This window comes from Siphateles boraxobius, unplaced genomic scaffold, assembly GCF_051911475.1.
Source record: "Siphateles boraxobius isolate OS27281-9 unplaced genomic scaffold, OSU_SipBor_1 19, whole genome shotgun sequence".
NCBI lineage: Eukaryota > Metazoa > Chordata > Actinopteri > Cypriniformes > Leuciscidae > Siphateles > Siphateles boraxobius.
Genome location: NW_027508799.1, coordinates 2242528 through 2262491, shown reverse-complemented (window position 1 = coordinate 2262491; position 19964 = coordinate 2242528). Strand labels below are relative to the sequence as shown.

Genomic DNA, 19964 nt, shown 5'->3' with positions numbered 1-19964 from the left:
GACCACTTGTGGACTCAGCAGCATGGAGGACGAGGAGTTTAACTGGGTGAATTTGGATGATAATTATATGGACGACGATTACTTGGATTGCCCGGACTACACCATCGCCACATTTGGGTCAACCCAATTTTCGTCCATCTGTAGGGACAGCTCAGGACCTACTTCTCGCCGTCACGGACGGAGAAGGAGGAGGAAATGCCCGTCTGCCCAGCGAGAGACTGTTCACGCCCCGTCTGCCCAGCGAGAGACTGTTCACGCCCCGTCTGCCCAGCGAGAGTCTGTTCACGTCCCGTCTGTCCAGCGAGAGACTGTTCACGTTCCGTCTGCCCAGCGAGAGACTGTTCACGTCCCGTCTGCCCAGCGAGAGTCTGTTCACGTCCCGTCTGCCCAGCGAGAGTCTGTTCACGTCCCGTCTGCCCAGCGAGAGTCTGTTCACGTCCCGTCTGCCCAGCGAGAGTCTGTTCACGTCCCGTCTGCCCAGCGAGAGACTGTTCACGTCCCGTCTGCCCAGCGAGAGACTGTTCACGTCCCGTCTGCCCAGCGAGAGGCTGTTCACGTCCCGTCTGCCCAGCGAGAGACTGATCACGTTCCGTCTGCCCAGCGAGAGTCTGTTCACGTCCCGTCTGCCCAGCGAGAGACTGATCACGTTCCGTCTGCCCAGCGAGAGACTGATCACGTTCCGTCTGCCCAGCGAGAGACTGATCACGTTCCGTCTGCCCAGCGAGAGACTGTTCACGTCCCGACTGCCCAGCGAGAGACTGTTCACGTCCCGCCTGCCCAGCGAGAGACTGTTCACGTCCCGTCTGCCCAGCGAGAGACTGTTCACGTCCCGTCTGCCCAGCGAGAGACTGTTCACGTCCCGTCTGCCCAGCGAGAGACTGTTCACGTCCCGTCTGCCCAGCGAGAGACTGTTCACTTCCGTCTGCCCAGCGAGAGACTGTTCACGTCCCGTCTGCCCAGCGAGAGACTGTTCATGTCCCGTCTGCCCAGCGAGAGACTGATCACGTTCCGTCTGTTCAGTCTGGGACAGAGCCAGAGATCCCATTTGGCGTGGCCGCCAAGGTTGTGACGGACTATCTGGAGCGTCTGGCTCGGATCTTGGAGATGCCAGTCCCTGCTGTTCCAGTCCCAGAGGCAGAGCCAGTGCCTGTTCCAGAGCCGGAGGCAGAGCCAGTGCCTGTTCCAGAGCCGGAGGCAGAGCCAGTGCCTGTTCCAGAGCCGGAGGCAGAGCCAGTGCCTGTTCCTGAGCCGGAGGCAGAGCCAGTGCCTGTTTCAGAGCTGGAGCCCATGTCGGCTCCGGACCCAGTGTTTGTGTCTGTGTTTGTGTCTGTTCTTGTAACTGTTTCACTACTTGTGGCTGTTCCTGAGCCGGTGTCCGCTGTTCTTGAGCCGGTGTCCGCTGTTCTTGAGCCGGTGTCCGCTGTTCCTGAGCCGGTGTCCGCTGTTCCTGAGCCGGTGTCCGCTGTTCCTGAGCCGGTGTCCGCTGTTCCTGAGCCGGTGTCCGCTGTTCCTGATCCGGTGTCCGCTGTTCCTGAGCCGGTGTCCTCTGTTCCTGAGCCGGTGTCCGCTGTTCCTGAGCCGGTGTCCGCTGTTCCTGAGCCGGTGTCCGCTGTTCCTGAGCCGGTGTCCGCTGTTCCTGAGCCGGTGTCCGCTGTTCCTGAGCCGGTGTCCGCGGTTCCTGAGCCGGTGTCCGCGGTCCTGAGCCGGTGTCCGCGGTTCCTGAGCCGGTGTCCGCGGTTCCTGAGCCGGTGTCCGCTGTTCCTGAGCCGGAGTCACCACCACGGCCGCCCGAGGGGTCTTCACCGCCCTGGCCGCCCGAGGGGTCTTCACCGCCCTGGCCGCCCGAGGGGTCTTCACCGCCCTGGCCCCCCGAGGAATCTTCACCACCCTGGCCGCCCGAGGGGTCTTCACCGCCCTGACCGCCCGAGGGGTCTTCACCGCCCTGGCCGCCCGAGGGGTCTTCACCGCCCTGGCCACCCGAGGGGTCTTCAGGTTTGCCCTGGTCGCCCGATGGACTGTCTGCTTCGCCCTGGTCGCCCGATGGACTGTCTGCTTCGCCTTGGCCGCTTGATGGACTTTCTGCTTCGCCCTGGGTGCCCGATGGACTGTCTGCTTTGCGGTCTAAGCGCGAAGCAGACAGTCTGCTAAGCGGTCTGCTAAGCGGTCTGTTCCTCCCGTCCCGCCCTGGTCTGTCCCTCCCGTCCCGCCCTGGTCTGTCCCTCCCGTCCCGCCCTGGTCTGTCCCGCCCTGGTCCGTCCCGCCCTGGTCTGTCCCTCCCGTCCCGCCCTGGTCTGTCCCTCCCGTCCCGCCCTGGTCTGTCCCTCCCGTCCCGCCCTGGTCTGTCCCTCCTGTCCCGCCCTGGTCTGTCCCTCCCGTCCCGCCCTGGTCTGTCCCTCCCGTCCCGCCCTGGTCTGTCCCTCCCGTCCCGCCCTGGTCTGTCCCTCCCGTCCCGCCTGATGGAGCGTCTGGTAGCCGCTCCGTAGGGAGGGTGTAATGTCACGTGTCTGTCCTGTCTCGTATTGCACATGGGTGTCTTTGTTATGTTGGGCCATGTGCTCTTGTCATTGTTTGATCCCTCCCCCTCGTTACCTGATTAGTGTTTGACTTCTTCCACCTGTTCCCTCTTGATTTGTTCCCTATTTAAGTCTCTTCTTGTTTGCTGTCTTGGTCGGATATTTGTCTTATGTTACACCTGTTCCTTGTGATGGTCTTCGTGTTCTTGGTCAGTGTTTGTCATTCTAGTTCAGTTCTGTTTTATGTTTCATTGATTATGTTTTCCCCATTGTGGGTTTTTGCTTTGTGTTTTTGTTTTCATTTGTTAATAAATATCCTTTTACTGCACTTGAGTCCTCTTCTCCACTTTTTGTAAATTGTATCGTGACAATATCATGGTAAAGTTGCAAGTTCACATGTACAGAAGAAAACGTGTGCTATTACACGCTAGCTAGCTTTATTGGCATGTTTAATTGTCTAAAAACAAACACTGTTTATGAATAAATAATGATCGATTATACAGTCGTGAAGAATAGACTTACCTGTTGCAAAGATGACGATAATTACTACTGATGACGACTACTTCCTGCTCAGCTACTGTTCGGACGCTCTCGCTTACTGCTCCGCGCTTTGCTCTATCGCTTTTATATTTCTATATTTTATCTCCTTTTATCACCTAATTTTAACTTCAGCAAATCAGCACGGTGCTCAAACGCTTGGATTACTACAAAAAAAAGCAGAATTACTTTATTCGACCAGCCTCCCACTGAAAGCTTACATTCCGGGGAAGAGAAAACACAACTGCCTACATTCATAAGGATAAGAAAATGCCTCCTCTGGAATCTACTTGCTGCTCCAACTGCCACAGACTTTTACAAAGGATTGCAATTCTTGAAACAAAGTTAATTGCGGGACCACCAAACCAGACGGAACACACAACAGAGCTTCGTCATGGACGTCCTCAGCATACAGCCGGTGAGTCCCATGAATCTAGTGCTTCTCGACAGGCCATACTGAGTGTAGAGAAACAAGCCAATCCTTTTACTAATCGATGGCACAAACAGGGTGCGAGACCCAAAGGCACTCGAGACATCAGATTGTCACGAGCATCACATATTACTACAGTAGCATCCTCTACCCCAGATACGGCTCTGACAAGGACTGCAAACACTGGTCTCCTACCACCGCCTATACATCTTGAGAACAGATTTGAAGTATTAATGAATGAGGAATCCCCAAATTTGATGAATGTGATCGCACACAGACAGAATCAGCCAGTAGCTAACACTGATGCTAACTGGGGCTCAAGGTCGAGCAGACAGCGGCACTCAGCTCACAGTGCAGCCGAGCCCAGGACTCTGATAGTGGGCGACTCCGTAATCAGAAACATTAATAGCAGGGATACAACAACGTGCTGCCTTCCACAAGCAACAACTTCTGATGTAAACAGGGAACTTCAGAACATTCTGATGAAACATAAGACTGCAAATCGACTCATCATTCATGTGGGGAAGAATGATATTCATAAAGAGCAGTCGGAACTTCTTAAAAAGGATTTCAATGAACTTTTTGAAACACTTAAAAGACTGAAAGTTCAAACATTCATCAGTGGACCACTCCCAGCAAGAGGAACAAACAGGTTTTCACGGTTGCTTGGGCTTAATACATGGCTTCAAAAAACCTGCAATATAAAAGGAGTGAACTTTATTGACAACTTCAATCTTTTCTGGAGTCAGAGGCAACTGTTTCAACAGGATGGCCACCACCCAAACAAACTTGGTTTAAGAGTGCTAAAGGACAATATCTACTTCTCCCTCCGTCATCCTTCTGCAATGTGTGCCAATCCACTCAACCTGAATGGCACACACACACCTGGATACAGTATGAATGACCACAGGATTTCACTTCAGCACCTGAATGGACATGCGGTTGACACATCAGACAAGGACAGTGATAACACCACTCAGCCACAACAACCTCTGCTCACGGACACAATCTCAGCTGAGCCCTGCCCACAGAGCTCACCACAGACAGACTGTGACATACCAGCACTGCTCCAAGATACAGCACCCATAGACGACTTTCTGGAAAACAGCCAGGGAAACCAGGACAGCATATTACAGCCTCCAATAACACCAGAGCAAAAATCCCTCTCACCGGAAACATTATCACTCTCTCCAGCATCTCCACTTCTGTGCTTCTCAGAGAAAATGGAACAACTGGTGCATGCTGAAACTAGACTATCCCACTCTTTTGCTGCGAGCCCCCAGATACCAACCAAAAAACGCCAGGTCCCACAACCACCAAAGCCTGCGGGCCCAGCTCGCCCTCCCCCTCCTCCTGTGAGAGCTCTTCGGCCTCTGCCACAGCGCCAGCGCCCACACCCTCCTCCAGCGGCTCGAGGTGAACCAAAAACAACTGATACCAGCTCTCAGTGATATGTGTCGGGTCCCCGCTATGATAACAATAACTTTCTCAAATGTTTACAGAACAAGCGGGAACCCAGTGTGCCTGTATCTTTTTCTATTGCTGTTCGATTACATGATAGAAAGTCTAAGGCCTTCAAAAGCCGTACAGCAAACCCATCTAATCTGGTGCCTATTACACGACATACCAAGATTGCTGTGGGGGCAAAAAGTAAGACTGTTAAGTTAGCACTTTTAAAAATCCGCTCACTTAAAAATAAATCACTTTTAGTCAACGACTTAATAACCACATACAACCTGGATTTTATGTTGCTAAATGAAACTTGGCTAGAAGAAAGTTGCAGTGCAACAGTCCTCAATGAAACAGCCCCTCCTAACTTTACTTTTATGAGTGTCTGCAGAGCTGTCAGAAGAGGCGGAGGTTTAGCTGCTCTTTATAAAGATGTCTATCAATGTAAGCAAATATCATTTGGGAATTACCCGTCTTTCGAGTATCTCGGTATTGTGTTAAAAGGTGCTCCACGCATTTTACTTATCATTGTTTACAGGCCTCCAAAATACTCTCCAGCTTTTGCTGAGAACTTAACAGAACTGTTATCAACAATTTCCTCAGAGTTTGACTGCTTTGCCATTGCTGGAGATTTTAACATTCACATAGATAATGCAGAAAACAATATGGCAAAAGAAATCAAAACTGTTTTAAAAACTTTTGATCTGACTCAGCATGTACATGGACCCACACATAATCGTGGACACACTCTAGATTTACTTATCAGTAAGGGTCTAAACATTTCATCAATTGTTATTAAGGATGTAGCACTGTCTGATCATTTTTGTATTTTCTTTGATATATTGATCTCTCCTGCCATTGAAGCTAGATCTGTCTCTGTCAAGAAGAGATGCTTAAATGAGAACACTAGTGTACTATTTATGAAGGCTATATCTTTAACACCAAGCATATCTGCTGACTCTGTTGATTTTCTCCTTGATTCTTTTAACTCAAAAGTTAAGAGTGTAATTGATGATATTGCTCCTGTGAAAGTCAGGAAGAAGAGTGGCAGACAAAAAGCACCTTGGAGAAACTCAACAGCAGTGCAAAATATGAAAAGACAATGTAGAAAAGCAGAGCGCATGTGGCGGAAGACAAAACTTGTAGTCCATTATAACATCTACAAAGACAGCATCCATGCTTTCAATAAGGAACTAAGCAAAGCTAGACAGACTTTTTTCTCGAATATTATAAACAGCAATATAAACAACACGCGCACTCTTTTTGCTACTGTAGAGAGACTGACAACCCCCCCAAGCCAGATTCCCAGTGAAATGCTCTCAGTGAGAAAGTGCAGTGAGTTTACTTCTTTCTTCTCTGAGAAAATCAATAATATCAGAAAGGTGATCAGCTCATCCTTGAGTTGCGCTGGGGTCAGGCAGATCAGACAACAGCACGAGAAAGTAGCCACCATGTCTGATTTCGAAGAAATTGATGGCAAAATTTTGGAAGAAACCGTACAGCAACTAAAACATCGACCTGCGCCCTTGACGCACTTCCCACATCTTTTTTCAAAAATGTGTTACACAGCTTAGAAGCAGATCTCCTGGAAGTGGTAAATTCCTCACTTCTCTCTGGGAGTTTTCCGACCTCCCTTAAAACTGCTGTCGTCAAGCCCCTCATGAAAAAGAGCAATCTGGATAAGACGGTATTAAACAACTATAGACCGATATCAAATCTTCCTTTCATAGGCAAGATCATTGAAAAAGTTGTCTTCAATCAGCTGAACAAATTCTTAACCTCGAATGGATACTTTGACCATTTTCAATCTGGTTTCCGACCGCACCACAGTACAGAGACCGCGCTCATAAAGATAATAAATGATATTCGCTTAAATACTGATACAGGCAAATTATCAGTGCTGGTACTACTCGACCTCAGTGCTGCATTTGACACTGTCGATCACAAAATACTTCTTGACAGGCTGGAAAACTGGGTCGGGCTTTCTGGGATAGTCCTAAAATGGTTCAGGTCATACTTAGGAGGCAGAGGTTATTATGTGAGTATAGGAGACCATAAGTCTGAGTGGACATCCATGACATGCGGAGTCCCTCAAGGCTCAATTCTTGCGCCACTCCTATTCAACCTGTACATGCTCCCAATGAGCCAAATAATGAGAAAGAACCAAATCGCTTACCATAGCTATGCAGACGACACACAGCTCTACTTATCCCTATCGCCTAACGATTACAGCCCCATTGACTCCCTTTCCCAATGCATTGATGAAGTAAACAATTGGATGTGCCAAAACTTTCTTCAGTTAAACAAAGACAAAACTGAAGTCATTGCGTTTGGAAACAAAGATGAAGTTCTCAAGGTGAACGCATACCTTCAGTCTAGGGGTCAAACAACTAAAAATCAAGTCAGGAATCTGGGTGTGTCTCTAGAGTCAGACCTTAGTTTCAGTAGTCATGTCAAAGCAATAACTAAATCAGCATATTATCACCTGAAAAATATTGCAAGAATTAGATGCTTTGTTTCCAGTCAAGACTTGTGCATGCTTTCATCACCAGTAGGGTGGATTATTGTAATGGACTTCTCACTGGCCTTCCCAAAAAGACCATAAGACAGTTGCAGCTCATACAGAACGCTGCTGCTAGGATTCTGAGCAGAACCAGAAAATATGAACACATCACACCAGTCCTCAGGTCTTTACACTGGCTGCCAGTTACATTTAGGATTGATTTTAAAGTATTATTACTGGCATATAAATCATATAGCTTAGAACACTGCATAGCTATTAAGGAATTCAAAGCATGTAATATGTTATTATGACTCCTTTATCTAATAGCATACAATATCAGCTTTGATTTAGGTATATAATCAGTGTAAACAGGCTATTTCAACATGACAAAAACACCAAGAATACTTTACTTTTAAGTTAATATCTGTATCTGTAAAAATTGAGGTTCTGAAGAAAAAGGACTCTCATGTCTGTTGCTGAATTATAATGAAAGGCCTCGGCTCCTATTGTGCTGGCTCTGTGGAGCCATTAGACCAAATATAGAAAATGTTATAGCCTACCTCACAGCACTAAAATTGACATAGTGCAAAACATCACAGTAGCTAAATGCAAAACACTATTGCAACCAAATGATGTGAAATACATGGTTCATATATTTGTGGCGGCCCGCCACACATTGATTTTCGATTTATTTTTTTATTTTTACTAAGCCTATTTAAAATCGTATTTGATTGCAGAGCGCCGTAGCGCATTCGCGCAGCACTACCTCTCGCACGTCTCTCTCTCTCTCTCGTACACCCACCTCTCGCGCTCTGGAACACCATGAGGTGCACGCGCGCAGATACCCCATATTTTGCATTGAGCGCTTCTTTTGTTTGGCCCGTCTTGTTTGAAGTTTTTAAACCCAAAGCTGACGATGAATGGCACAGCAACGGCCGGTGCAGTCGACATGTTTGTTTGTTGTCCTCTCATGTGTGGCCGCGCGCGCGCACGTAGTACGTGTTATGTAGGCAGGTTTTAGGTAACGGGTCAGAGGGAGGGGAATAACAGCGTGCTCATCAGACGTTTCCTAAAAATAAACATTGTTCACGAGTCCCGCAGCTCGAGTCCGAGTCGAGTCTGAAGTCTTTCGAGGACGAGTCTCAAGTCGAGTCTGAAGTCACTGTGTGTGCGACTTAAGTCGCACTCGAGTCCGAGTCTCAAACTCGAGTCCCCATCTCTGATGTAAAGCACTTTGAATTACCATTGTGTATGAAATGTGCTATATAAATAAACTTGCCTTGCCTTGCCTAATAATAGCGGTCGCCGATTGGTCAAAAGTAAGCCACAGGAGCAGAGCCAGGAGAGAAACGCGATTGGTCAAAAGTAAGCCACAGGAGAGAAAGGCGATTGGTCAAAAGTAAGCCACAGGAGATAAACACGATTGGTCAAAAGTAAGCCACAGGAGAGAACGCGATTGGTCAAAAGTAAGCCACAGCAGAGAAACACGATTGGCTCACGTGGGCTTACTTTGGGCTTACTTTGGCTCAATCGGCAGGAAGCAGTAGGCGCAAGCGAGAGTTAGTGGGATCGATGCCTGCATTCTCCAGTGCTGTCCATCCTTTTTACGCCCCCCTTCAAGGGGCACTACCTAGATGAGCTCTTGCGGCTCAGTGCTGCCGAAAAAGTTTTTTCGAACGAGGTACTGCACACATTCCTGGCAAAAGCAGGTCCCACCGAGATTTGAACTCGGATCGCTGGATTCAGAGCCAAGAGTGCTAACCATTACACCATGGAACCTTGGCGTGTGTCAACTTTTCCCATGAGCAGCAGAGATTTAAGTCATTGAGTCCTGAAGCACGATAGCAAGGAGCAAATGAAGCCTTTGCTTTTTAAGCCCATGTTTCCCCAATTCCGACTCGGTTTGAGAGCGTCAATTTCACTGCCATGTCAGCAGTTGCGCATCACCTCTGTTTTTTCCCTCCCTTCCGCAAAGAACCTATAAAGGTTCCACCGAGATTTGAACTCGGATCGCTGGATTCAAAGCACAGAGTGCTAACCATTACACCATGGAACCAACACACTCTGCTAGCTGGCTGTCTGAGAGGCAGATAGCGATGAGGCTAGGTTGAATCAGGTAGACTAAAAGAGGCGGACGTGGTTCCTCTGCCGAAACCCGGGATTGAACCAGGGACCTTTAGATCTTCAGTCTAACGCTCTCCCAACTGAGCTATTTCGGCTGGATCTAGAGTTCTGTGCCCAAAACTGCTTGTTTGGCCGAAAAAAGCCCCCCTTGACCTAGAAGCGCCTGTGAAGTTTAAACTGAATAAGTTGCACGTGGGAGGGCGGAAATACAGGGGTCGAAAGGTCGCACCGCCTCCAAATTTGCCGCCCTGGTAGTCGAGGGGCCCCCGTTTCTTGATCCCGGATCGCAGGGTTCTAGATCGGTTCCAAGTGTATCGTTTTTTTGTGCAAAAATCTCCTCACTTTTGGTTCCACTGAGCATATGTCTTTTTGTGTGTGCAAGAGGGCTGCCATTCATTGGACCATGTGCTCGGTGAAGGATGGACAGAAAGGTCAGATCGGCCCGAAACTGACGTATGCGTCTCGTCACGGGCCCCTGGGACGGGTTCTAGAGTTCCGCGTCCCTCTGACCTTTTTTCGCGCTAATTGGCCACCAACAGCCCCATGGAATAAGTTGCACGTGGGACGTCAAAAAAACAGGGGCCAAAAGGGGTCGAAAGGTCGCAGCGGCCCCAAATTCGGCACGGCGGTGGTCCGGGGGCCCCCGGTTCTAGATCATGGTCTGGTGGTTCTAGATCGGTTCTAAGTATGTGTTTCAGCCAAACGCTTTGAAGGAAACGCCCGATCGGCCCGAAACCGACACGCGGGTCTCGTCACGGGCCCCGGGGACGGGTTCTAGAGTTCCGCGTCCCTCTGACCTTTTTTCGCGCTAATTGGCCACCAACAGCCCCATGGAATAAGTTGCACGTGGGACGTCAAATAAACAGTCGCCCTAAGGGGTCAAAAGGTCGCAGGACCTCGAGATTGGTCACGGACGACTGCCAGGGGCCCCCGAATCGGGCCCCAGAGTATCGTGGCTCTAGATGCTTCCTGAGCCTAGTAGGCCGTCTAATCCTAACTGCTGAATTAACCCTTGCAGACACATGCTCCCATAGAGATCAATGGGAGACAGAGAGGTGCATAAAAAATAGCTAAAAATAAACTTGGCATGTCTCGACCTAGCCCGCTCTGTCTGTCGCAGAGGGCCACGTGACACAACTTTTTGTAGAGTTTGGGGCCCCTCGGACCCCCGGGGGCCGCGCTGGAGCCACTGACACGTGCAACTTATCCCATTCATTTTCATAGGCGTTTGGTGGTCATCCCCACGCAACGGTCCCAATAGCTCCGAATGGCTCCGATTTGAAATCTGTGGCCCCTCAGGGTCCCCTCAGACGGTCCGCAAAGACTGGGGTCCGTAGTAGTAAGTGCCTTACAGTCAAAAACAGCATCCCATCTGTAACCTATTTGACGCGTCCCCTAAATGCTGTCCTTGGACAGTCCATTTTTAGGCTAATTATGCATAATTATTAGCTTTAATGTACATCAGTGTGTTGTATTGTGTCCCCTGTGTGGTGTACAGTAGGTTTCACCTCATAAAACCACTGTAATTATGAAATATGACCTGTTAATGCATTGACCACGGACAGCCTATTTGGACCCCGTCAAATAAGTTGCAGGTGGGACTTCACCACATGTGATGAAATCACCTAATCATTACGGGGATTCACCCGCTGAAAATGTCTAAGTTAAAAACAGCATCCCACCTGTAACTTATTTGACAGGGTCCAAATAGGCTGTTCGTGGACAGTCCATTTTTAGGCTAATTATGCATAATTATTAGCTTTAATGTACATCAGTGTGTTGTATTGTGTCCCCAGTGTGGTGTACAGTTGGTTTCACCTTATAAAACCACTGTAATTATGAAATATGACCTATTAATGCATTGACCACGGACAGCCTATTTGGACCCCGTCAAATAAGTTACAGGTGGGCCCTTACTTTGCCCACCTGTAACTTATTTGACAGGGTCCAAATAGGCTGTCCGTGGACAGTCTATGGGTGCAGTGGGCCCTTAATTTGCCCACCGGTAACTTATTTGACAGGGTCCAAATAGGCTGTTCGTGGACAGTCCATTTTTAGGCTAATTATGCATAATTATTAGCTTTAATGTACATCAGTGTGTTGTATTGTGTCCCCAGTGTGGTGTACAGTAGGTTTCACCTTATAAAACCACTGTAATTATGAAATATGACCTATTAATGCATTGACCACGGACAGCCTATTTGGACCCCGTCAAATAAGTTACAGGTGGGCCCTTACTTTGCCCACCTGTAACTTATTTGACAGGGTCCAAATAGGCTGTCCGTGGACAGTCTATGGGTGCAGTGGGCCCTTAATTTGCCCACCTGTAACTTATTTGACAGGGTCCAAATAGGCTGTTCGTGGACAGTCCATTTTTAGGCTAATTATGCATAATTATTAGCTTTAATGTACATCAGTGTGTTGTATTGTGTCCCCAGTGTGGTGTACAGTAGGTTTCACCTTATAAAACCACTGTAATTATGAAATATGACCTATTAATGCATTGACCACGTACAGCCTATTTGGACCCTGTCAAATAAGTTACAGGTGGGCCCTTACTTTGCCCACCTGTAACTTATTTGACAGGGTCCAAATAGGCTGTTCGTGGACGCCTTCCTGTGGTCACATAGGCGGTCAGTGGGACAAATAGGCTCTCTGTGGTCAGTGGGCAGGGCCACGGGCTGTCGCTTAGATTGGCCGTGGACGAACAGGCCATTCAAATAAGTTGCAGGTGGGATGCTGTTTTATATTTTGATGTCATGACTGATAAAAATGAATAAAATTGATTAAATATCAATTTTACGTTAATCTCTGGGCCCCCCTGAGCGATTTGCAGCCTTCAGAACCCCGAAATTCCACTGTCCACGAACAGCCTAAATTTTTGAATGGGATAAGTTGCAGGTGGGACGTCCAGATCTCAGCCTCTGGACACAATTTGGAGCTGAAACCTGCGCTCCTGCACTCATCTGTACATGCCCAGACAGTGCTGTGAATTTCAGGGAGTTTGGAGAAACTTGAAAATCCGACCCAAAAAATCTCAAAGGGTTTTTGGGTCGGATTTTCAAGTTTCTCCAATCTCTTTGAAATTCACACCATGGACAGGGCATGTCCAGATGAGCACAGGAGCGCAGGTTTCATCTCCAAATTGTGTCCAGACCTAATCGACTGCTGGCGGTCGGCGAGTCGCCCCCCTGTGACCGAGGCCCGGGTTGCGGGCGAGGGGGCCGGATTTGGTCGGGCTCCCTCGGGGCCCCCGAGACCTCCCGCGTGGGCCCCCCCCCGGCGGCCGGGCGCGGTCGGCCGGGCCCCGAAAAATCGCCTAGGGGGCGTCGCGCGCCGGTCCGCTAACCTCCTACCGCGAACTACCTTTTAAGCTGTCCGCGGACCCCTTCCCTAACGTGGTGGCCTATAGAGAGGTAGTGGGATCGATGCCTACATTCTCCAGGGCTGTCCATCCTTTTTACGCCCCCCTTCAAGGGGCACTACCTAGATAAGCTCTTGCGGCTCAGTGCTGCCGAAAAAGTTTTTTCGAACGAGGTACTGCTCACATTCCTGGCAAATGCAGGTCCCACTGAGATTTGAACTCGAATCTCTGGATTCAAAGCCCAGAGTGCTAACCATTACACCATGGAACGAACACACCCTGGTAGCTGGCTGTCTGAGAGGCAGATAGCGATGAGGCTAGGTGGAATCAGGTAGATAGGAGCTGGCGTTTGGTCAATGGACCACCTCGACTAAGAGAGGCGGACGTGGTTCTCCTGCCGAAAGCAGGGATTGAACCAGGTACCTTTAGATCTTCAGTCTAACGCTCTCCCAACTGAGCTATTTCGGCCAGGTACTTGTGTGGTTTAGCCAGCAGGCATGTCTGGGAGACCGCCCGTCATTTTCGAGAAGAGCAGAGCGAAGGTCCCAGAGAGAAAATGAAACCGGGACCTCTCGCACCCTAAGCGAGAATCATACCCCTATACCAACGAGCCGAAACATACGTCCTCCCTGCTGCTGCAGGGCCGCAAGCATTTCAGCTTGCATGGCTTAAAGCGCAATTTTTTGATTAAATCTACAATTAAAAGGTAGCCAGTGCAAAGTTGCCAGCACAGAGGAAATGCGGCCTCTTTTTTGTGGTCATTGGATATCATGCTGCAGCACCTGCACACGTGCTAGGGATCGCGCCTCGTCTTTGTCTTTGAGAGCGATGGACACCTTCTCCACATCATTGAGGGGAATTAGTTCAAATGGTAGAGCACTCGCTTAGCAAGCGAGAGGTAGGGGGATCGATGCCTGAATTCTCCAGAGCTGTCCATCCTTTTTACGCCCCCCTTCAAGGGGCACTACCTAGATGAGCTCTTGCGGCTCAGTGCTGCCGAAAATGTTTTTTCGAACGAGGTACTGCACACATTTCTGGCAAAAGCAGGTCCCACCGAGATTTGTACTCGGATCGCTGGATTCAGAGCCCAGAGTGCTAACCATTACACTATGGAACCTTGGCGTGTGTCAACTTTTCCCATGAGCAGCAGAGATTTAAGTCATTGAGTCCAGAAGCACGATAGCAAGGAGCAAATGAAGCCTTTGCTTTTTAAGCCCATGTTTCCCCAATTCCGACTCGGTTTGAGAGTGTCAATTTCACTGCCATGTCAGCAGTTGCGCATCACCTCTGTTTTTTCCCTCCCTTCCGCAAAGAACCTAAAAAGGTTCCACCGAGATTTGAACTCTGATCGCTGGATTCAAAGCCCAGTGTGCCAACCATTACACCATGGAACCAACACACTCTCTAGCTGGCTATCTGAGAGGAAGATAGCGATGAGGCTAGGTGGAATCAGGTAGACTAAAAGAGGCGGACGTGGTTCCTCTGCCGAAACCCGGGATTGAACCAGAGACCTTTAGATTTTCAGTCTAACGGTCTCCCAACTGAGCTATTTCGGCCAGGTACTTGTATGGTTTAGCCAGCAGGCATGTCTGGGAGACCGCCAGTCATTTTCGAGAAGAGCAGAGCGAAGGTCCCAGAGAGAAAATGAGTTGCCCATACGGGGATCGAACCCTTGACCTTGCCACTATTATCACCACGCTCTAACCAAGTGAGCTAACCGGCCTCTCTCTGGCTCATTTTATCCCCAATTTCTCAGAAATATCCTGGTTGCCCTAATCAGGCTGAAGAGATTAAAAGCAAAGCCTGATAATGGGCTCGTCCAGGATTTGAACCCGGGACCTCTCGCACCCTAAGCGAGAATCATACCCCTAGACCAACGAGGCAAAACATACATCCTCCCTGCTGCTGCCGGGCTGCAAACATTTCAGCTTGCATGGCTTAAAGCGCAATTTTTTGATTAAATCTACAATTAAAAGGTAGCCAGTGCAAAGTTTCCAGCACAGAGGAAATGCGGCCTCTTTTTTTGTGGTCATTGGAAATCACGCTGCAGCACCTGCACACGAATAATGAGAAGCTTACTTACAGGAACCTGGTCTGCAGCACTGGACCCAGTTGATGTTGCAGGAGCAGAGGCAGCACTTGGCTGGACAGAAGGCTGTGGAGGAGACTGCAGAGGAGGCTGAGCAGGGCGCAGAGGAGGAGACTGCAGAGGAGGCTGGGCAGGGCGCAGAGGAGGAGACTGCAGAGGAGGCTGGGCAGGGCGCAGAGGAGGAGACTGCAGAGGAGGCTGGGCAGGGCGCTGCAGTCCTGTGTGTGGCTGTAGTGAGGATGGTCCTGGTGCAGAGGGACAGGGGTTGAAGGCCTTGCTGGAAAGATGGGAGTTGCTCTTTCCAGTGGACAGGAAGCTCTGCAGGCGACTGGGACACCTGGCCAGGGGTGCAGGATAAGGGGCAGGAGCAGGGGCAGTAGCACGAGCCGGGGCAGGAGCAGGGCCTCTCGAGCCTGCAGTGGCTGGAGCGTAAAAAAACACAACAAAATTATCTTATTGTTTTAGACTTTCACTGCATGACTTTCTCAGCTCTGCTGGACAGCTACTGCGATTACAAGGTTTACTGCAAAGCATGTATGATTAGTAGAGAGATGACATGATGATGAAAAGATGGAAGGAAGCAGTGAAAATCATCCTGTTTTTCATCCAAGCACCATTAGAAGAAATACAAGAAGAAAAAAAGATGGGATCGGCCAAGTGTGAAGCGAAGCAGACCAAACACTACAACAGCCACTTATTCCAAGGGGAGTGGGGGAAGTGTGAGATGACAAGAATGAGCTTTAGTCAGTGATTACGATAAAAAATTAAATAAAACCTTTTACATACACCTTTAAATTATCTTTTTTCCTTTGAGGATGTTCATTCAAAGAGTGAATGTAGATTGACACCTGAGAAGTGCCATTCCTCTGTGTAGCGACTGACCGAATCCTGTTTTCCTTTCACTGCTGAACAAATATGAACACATATATGTTTAATTCACAAAACCTTGAATCATGTGAAATTGTGCCCCAATGTCTGCCAGCAGATCATTGATTAACTCCATTTATGACGCATTGCGCAATCAAGAAACAGGTCACCGTTGTTCTCGAAACCCTCACGTGGTGCACACCACGGATGGACAATATGCCCTAAGGATACACACACACACCACACATACCCACACACAAACGTCCTTTGTGTGCAACTTAGGATAGGAATGTCCTTAATGTATATAACACTGAATTGTATCTAACCTTCCTGTATGCATGCATATCTAATTAGTTTTGTCTTATTCTATAGATGTAATTGGAGACTGGTCTGTAACTTCAAATCTTAAGTGTATTTCTAAAGAAAGATTACCTAACAGGATCATCTTCTGTAACTCTCCCTCTTGCTAGGTCATAAAACTTTATGACCCCCAAAAGGAATTCCAAGGGAATCACAGCTCCCACTTGAATTCTGATGAAGAAAGACTAATAGACTCTGCAATCTTATATTTTCTATAAGTATAACCACTTAAGAAATGTATAAACATGAATTTGATCTTTCCTAGGTCATGGTAGCCGGTATTATGGCTTTATAGTCGTGTGAGTGAACATTAAATGTGTGTAATTCTGCATATGAATGTAACTTTATGTTTCTTCTACTCGTTCCGGCCATTCTTGGTACCTGTTTGACCGTCTTGTTTTGACTAAACCAGTCATACATAGGATATTACAGTAAAATGTATTGTTCTGTGTGTACAATCTTTCTGGCTAGAAATGACAAAATTTTATAGCATCATCAATTATCCTGACAAGACAAAGAAGAACTTTTCCCGCTCGAGATGCTCTAAGATGATTGGGTCACATACGCGAAGCAGGCGTGAACCCCTCCACAGGAGTTTCTCAAGAGACCACTTTCCCTGTGAGAGGTTTCCGGTCCCATGGCTCCTTAGGGAGCTTTACACCGCGTTTGTTTTCTTTTCCTTTCTTTACTAAGTTTTATTTTAATTTTCGCCTCTCCCTCCCGAGGGAGATGAACTCTGAACTATTTCCTTGGTAACTTCACGTTCGGTGAACCTTTAAAACTTCCCGCGAGTCTGCTCGCCCCGGAAGACACGAGAGAACAAGCCTATAGCACCGAAGGACAAACACGCATACGACTCTGCGTTCCTCAGCAACACAAAGAGAACCATATACGCAAGTATAGGTTATTGATTTGATTTGATTGATGTGATTTCTTGTTGCCTCTCTAAGGGTTATTGTCTGTGATTTTTGCCATGCTGCGATCACCCCGGTGATCTCTCTCATCCTGACCGTTAGTTTCACTTTCTCATCCTCTATCTCTCTCTCTCTCTCTCTATATATATATATATATATATATATACTTCACTCTCTCTCTCTCTCACTTATCAGAAAGAGATAATTTTTGTTGAAAATTGATAAGTTAATCTTACGGCCGTTTGCTGGACAAACAGATTGTTCGATAACTAAATTAATTCCATTTAAGGTTATCTCATATAATCGATCTGTAATAAGACTATTGATATATTAATGACGAACCATAACCCATTATGGTGATCATTCATATATACAATCGATCTATTTTCAGCTTCGATAATTTAACTGTAATGTGCAATATATTAATCATTCATGATTAATTATTAAATTCCCTATATATTATTTGAGCTAATTTAATGTAAGACTCATTGTCGCTACATCTGTGTTGTGAAATAAAATAATATGTCATTTAAAAAAGACTGTTTTGTTTTATTTGTAATTGTTTGTAAAATATTGTTTAAGATTTACATACCTTGAGGAAGTTGTTCCTCAGCTTGCGAGGCTACAGTTGCCATCTCCAGGTCATCTTCCTCCTCAAAAAAATCCGTAGCAGCAGAGTCTGTAAAATAACATAAAACACTAAGCACATGTCACCAACACACTTGTATGCGTTAAGTGATACTCACCACATGTAAAGAGCTGTCTCCGGGCTGCGGACTCAGACGCAGGATGTACACGTGGTCCTGCAGCTGTTGAACACGTATTTTCGTTAGACATATATACTGCATAATATATACTGTAATGATTTTAAAGCTTGCAAATCACTTACAGGGTTTGGCTGGAGACAAAATCTTTTGTGCCAGCTGTGAAGCAGATAAATGCTTCCCCCGCGCCAACAGGGCCTTCACATTGGTCGCCAGCAGTGGTCTGTTCTTAGTGGCAGTAGGTGGAGGAGGAACAGAAACAGTGGCAGTGGGCACAGCAGCAGTGAGGACAGATGCAGTGGGCACAGTGGTGGTGGGCACGTGGGCTGGAGCCTGCCTCTTCAGCACGTATGCTTTGAAAAGGGCTCGGTTTGAGAGTGCCAATTTCACCGCCACGTCAGCAGTTGCGCATCACCTCTGTTTTTTCCCTCCCTTCCGCGAAGAACCTAAAAAGGTTCTACCGAGATTTGAACTCGGATCGCTGGATTCAAAACCCAGAGTGCTAACCATTACACCATGGAACCAACACACCCTCCCAGCTGTCTGTCTGAGAGGCAGATAGCGATGAGGCTAGGTGGAATCAGGTAGCCTAAAGGAGGCGGGCGTGGTTCCTCTGCCGAAACCCGAGATTGAACCAGGGACCTTTAGATCTTCAGTCTAACACTCTCCCAACTGAGCTATTTCGGCCAGGTACTTGTGCTGTTTAGCCTGGCAAATGAAGGTCCCACCGAGATTTGAATTCGGATCACTGGATTCAGAGCCCAGAGTGCTAACCCTTACACCATGGAACCTCGGCGTGTGTCAACTTTTCCCATGAGGTGCAGAGATTTATGTCATTCAGTCCAGAAGCGCGATAGCAAGGAGCAAAAGAAGCCTTTGCTTTTTAAGCCCATGTTTCCCCAATTCCGACTCGGTTTGAGAGTGCCAATTTCACCGCCACGTCAGCAGTTGCGCATCACCTCTGTTTTTCCCCTCCCTTCCGCAAAGATCCTAAAAAGGTTCCACCGAGATTTGAACTCGGATCGCTGGATTCAAAGCCCAGAGTGCTAACCATTACACCATGGAACCAAAACACCCTGCTAACTGGCTGTCTGAGAGGTGGAATCAGGTAGACTAAAAGAGGCGGAGGCTGTTCCTCTGCCGAAACCCGGGACCTTTAGATCTTCAGTCTAACGCTCTCCCAACTGAGCTATTTCGGCCAGGTACTTGTGCAGTTTAGCCAGCATGGATGTATGGGAGACCGCCCGTCATTTTCGAGAAGAGCAGAGCGAAGGTGACAGAGAGAAAATGAGTGGCCCGTACGGGGATCGAACCCACGACCTTGGCGTAATTAGCACCACGCTCTAACCAAGTGAGCTAACCGGCCTCTCTCTGACACATTTTATCCCCAACTGCTCAGAAATATCCTGCTTGCCCTAATCAGGCTGAAGAGATTAAAAGCAAAGCCTAATAATGGGGTCGTCCGGGATTTGAACCCGGGACCTCTCGCACCCTAAGCGAGATTCATACCCCTAGACCAACGAGCCGAAACATGCATCCTCCCTGCTGCTGTCGGGCTACAAACATTTCAGCTTCCATGGCTTAAAGCGCAATTTTTGGATTAAATCAACAATTAAAAGGTAGCCAGTGCAAAGTTTCCAGCACAGAGGAAATGGGGCCTCTTTTTTTGTGGTCATTGGAAATCACGCTGCAAGACCTGCACACGAATAATGAGAAGCTTACTTACAGGAGCCTGGTCTGCAACACTGGACCCAGTTGATGTTGCAGGAGCAGAGGCAGCACTTGGCTGAACAGAAGGCTGTGGAGGAGACTGCAGAGGAAGCTGAGCAGGGCGCAGAGGAGGAGACTGCAGAGGAGGCTGGGCAGGGCGCAGAGGAGGAGACTGCAGAGGATGCTGGGCAGGGCGCAGAGGAGGAGACTGCAGAGGAGGCTGGGCAGGGTGCAGAGGAGGAGACTGCAGAGGAGGCTGGGCAGGGCGCTGCAGTCCTGTGGGTGGCTGTAGTGAGGATGGTCCTGGTGCAGAGGGACAGGGGTTGAAAGCCTTGCTGGA

The 19964-nt window shown here is 48.3% G+C and overlaps 9 non-coding genes across 9 annotated transcripts; all 9 read right to left on the bottom strand.

The window, feature by feature from the left end:
• Positions 1-9139: 9139 nt before the first annotated feature.
• On the bottom strand, positions 9140-9211 carry trnaq-cug (transfer RNA glutamine (anticodon CUG)). Its single transcript has one exon. It is a non-coding gene; the product is annotated as a tRNA-Gln (tRNA).
• A 205-nt stretch (positions 9212-9416) lies between these two features.
• Positions 9417-9488, bottom strand: trnaq-uug (transfer RNA glutamine (anticodon UUG)). The gene has a single exon. It is a non-coding gene; the product is annotated as a tRNA-Gln (tRNA).
• A 90-nt stretch (positions 9489-9578) lies between these two features.
• Positions 9579-9651, bottom strand: trnaf-gaa (transfer RNA phenylalanine (anticodon GAA)). Its single transcript has one exon. It is a non-coding gene; the product is annotated as a tRNA-Phe (tRNA).
• A 4314-nt stretch (positions 9652-13965) lies between these two features.
• On the bottom strand, positions 13966-14037 carry trnaq-cug (transfer RNA glutamine (anticodon CUG)). The gene has a single exon. It is a non-coding gene; the product is annotated as a tRNA-Gln (tRNA).
• A 694-nt stretch (positions 14038-14731) lies between these two features.
• Positions 14732-14803, bottom strand: trnap-agg (transfer RNA proline (anticodon AGG)). Its single transcript has one exon. It is a non-coding gene; the product is annotated as a tRNA-Pro (tRNA).
• Positions 14804-18366: 3563 nt separating this feature from the next.
• Positions 18367-18438, bottom strand: trnaq-uug (transfer RNA glutamine (anticodon UUG)). Its single transcript has one exon. It is a non-coding gene; the product is annotated as a tRNA-Gln (tRNA).
• Positions 18439-18528: 90 nt separating this feature from the next.
• trnaf-gaa (transfer RNA phenylalanine (anticodon GAA)) lies at positions 18529-18601 on the bottom strand. Its single transcript has one exon. It is a non-coding gene; the product is annotated as a tRNA-Phe (tRNA).
• Positions 18602-18910: 309 nt separating this feature from the next.
• trnaq-uug (transfer RNA glutamine (anticodon UUG)) lies at positions 18911-18982 on the bottom strand. Its single transcript has one exon. It is a non-coding gene; the product is annotated as a tRNA-Gln (tRNA).
• A 224-nt stretch (positions 18983-19206) lies between these two features.
• On the bottom strand, positions 19207-19280 carry trnai-aau (transfer RNA isoleucine (anticodon AAU)). The gene has a single exon. It is a non-coding gene; the product is annotated as a tRNA-Ile (tRNA).
• Between the last annotated feature and the right edge of the window lie 684 nt (positions 19281-19964).